The sequence below is a fragment of the Chrysochloris asiatica genome, unplaced genomic scaffold (assembly GCF_000296735.1).
Source record: "Chrysochloris asiatica unplaced genomic scaffold, ChrAsi1.0 scaffold00143, whole genome shotgun sequence".
NCBI classification, from domain to species: domain Eukaryota; kingdom Metazoa; phylum Chordata; class Mammalia; order Afrosoricida; family Chrysochloridae; genus Chrysochloris; species Chrysochloris asiatica.
This window is the reverse complement of record NW_006408661.1, coordinates 8,532,877-8,535,601: the sequence shown is the minus strand read 5'-3', so window position 1 is coordinate 8,535,601 and position 2,725 is coordinate 8,532,877. Positions and strand designations below refer to the sequence as shown.

Genomic DNA, 2,725 nt, shown 5'->3' with positions numbered 1-2,725 from the left:
AAAAAAAAGTTTAACACAAATAGAAATTTAAAGTATAGAATGGGGGAGAAATAAAACAAGGACAGAAATAAAAAAAGGCAATAGTGAATGGAAGAAATGAAATGTCATAAGGCCCTGGTCCTGCTCCTCTGGGGAATCAACTCAAACCTGTAGGCGGCTGCACACACATTGCCATGTCAAGCCTGTTATTTTTAAATATTTAAAGTGGAACAGGAGTAAAATGTGGGAGGGAGGTTAAGTGGGGGAGTTAAGGATCCTACTTGACCAAGAAAGGCAGAACCCTCCAAAAGAAACTGGGAGCTCAGGACAGGTTGGAGGGAAACAAAAAATGGAGATAATACTGTTAATACCAGCCCTGAAGTAACAGGAGCAGGAAAATGCCAGCTGATGGCTGAAATAGTCTGGAGTCCCCTCCTTATAACTGCTCTAGAATGGGAAGTCAGAGGCCTTTCTTTTTAGTGTCTTCTACCTGCTGTGAGTTCGCTGGTTTCCTTTCTCCATGACTATCCTGGCAAACACTTTGGGCTGAGGTTGGTGGCCATCTGGGTTTACAGCACATGGTTCTAAACAAGATCTGGAGGAGACCCAGCTTCCTGGAGTATTATCTTGAAAACAGAGGGAAATATTAACTGGACAGATGGAAGCAGTGGACGCCAGAGGGAAATACAGGGTTACTCAGAGTGGCAGGAATCTTAAGCGTGGAATCTTAAGAGTAGAAAAAGAGAGGAGACACTTAACAAACAACAAATATTTATTGAGTGCCGACTATGTGTCAGGCACTGTTACAGAACCTTCTCAAGGGAAGGGGAAAAATAAGACAGAGGCAAAAAATGCAAATTCTGAGGGAAAGGAAAGGGGTAGCTAAGGAATGAAGGCTGAGGGAACTGAGAAGCCTGAGGTGATGGCCTCTGTCTGAGGCCTCTTCTTCCGCCTCCTCACCGAAATCCTCCTCCTCCTTTGCGGTGGCATCCTGGTACTGCTGGTACTCAGAGACGAGGTCGTTCATGTTGCTCCCAGCCTTGGTGAACTCCATCTCATCCATACCCTTGCCTGTGTACCAGTGGAGGAAGGCCTTCTGACTGAACATGGCGGTGAACTACTCTGAGATGCACTTGAAGAGCTCCTGGATGGCAATGCTGTTGCCAATGAAAGTGACTGCCATCTTGAGGCCATGGGGTGGGATGACACAGACAGCTGTCTTGACATTGTTGGGGATCCATTCCACAAAGCAGCTGCTATTCTTATTTTGTACGTTGAGCCTTTGCTCATCTACCTCCAGGGATATTCACCCCCGGAAGATGGCAGCCACAGTGAGGTACCGGCTATGGTGGGGGTCACAGGCAGCTATCATGTTCTTGGCATCGAAGACCTGTTGGGTGAGCTCAGGCACAGTGAGAGCCTGGTACTGCTAGCTCCCATGGCTGGTTAGCGGGCAAAGCCAGGCACGAAGAAGTGGAGACGTGGGAAGGGCACCATGTTGACTGCTAGTTTGCGGAGGTGAGCAATGAGCTGACCAGGGAAGCAGAGGCAGGTGGTAACACCACTCATAGTGGCTGAGACAAGATGGTTCAGTTCTCCATAGGTTGTTGTGGTCAGCTTGCGTGTGCGGAAGCAGAAATCATAGAGGGCCTCATTATCAACGCAATAGGTCTCGTCAGTGTTTTCTACCAACTGGTGGGCAGAGAGGGTGGCATTGTAGGGCTCAACCACAGTGTCAGATACTTTGAGTGAGAGCACCACACTGAAGGTGTTCATGATGTGATCAGGATACTATTTGTGGTTCTTGCTGATGACCAAGGTGCCCATTCCAGAGCCGGTGTCCCCAGCAAGTGAGTGGGGTCAGCTGGAAGCCCTGCAGGCAATCACAGCTCTTGGCCTCCTTTCTAACAACATCCAAGACGGAGTCAACCAGCTCGGCCCCCTCTATATAGTGGCCCTTGGCTTAGTTGTTGCCTGCCCCAGACTGACCCAAAACAAAGTTGTCTGGTCTGAAGATCTGGCCAAAAGGACTTGCACGAACAGAGTCCATGGTCCCAGTTCTAGATCCACCAACATAGCCTGAGGAACATATTTGCCACCTGTGGCTTCATTGTAGTACACGGAGATGCCATCAAATTGCAGGTCACTGTCTCCATGGTAGGTGCCAGTGGGGTCGATGCCATATTCATCAGTGATAACTTACCAAAACTTGGCACCGATCTGACTGTCACACTGACCAGCCTGGATATGCATGATTTCCCTCATGGTGAAAATATGTTTTAGGGTTTATTTATTTATTTTTTGCTCGCCTCAAGTGTGTGCGGGGCAAGAAAATGATATATAATTTTTGTCTCTGCAGATTGCAGGTTGCGAGGATTGGAACGTGCCCCGGAGCCTGGAGCAGTGAGGTCCGAAGGCAGCGGCAGAAAGGTTCTCCCCTTTTATTTTTTAAACTTTTTTTTTTTTTTTTCAAAACAAAACAAAAAACAAACCCTTTTATTGTGAATTGAGTGAAGGTTCAAAGAGCAGATCATCAGTTTTGCATTCAACAAATCATATACTTCCCTTCATTTCAATGATTATAACCCCTTGCAGTTATCCCACTTCTTCCTTCTGAATTTTCTCTTTAGAGAAATGCCACCCTTTTAATCTTGAATGGTTGACCATTCCATGGTGTGCATACCTGACTAGTTTTGCTATCCCCCTAATATACCTGTTTACTTCTTGACTGAAAATTGAGCCAGGA

The 2,725-nt window shown here is 46.8% G+C and overlaps 1 pseudogene; it reads right to left on the bottom strand.

Moving 5' to 3' along the window:
* Window positions 1-772: 772 nt before the first annotated feature.
* LOC102833830 lies at window positions 773-2,244 on the bottom strand (annotated as a pseudogene).
* Window positions 2,245-2,725: the final 481 nt, after the last annotated feature.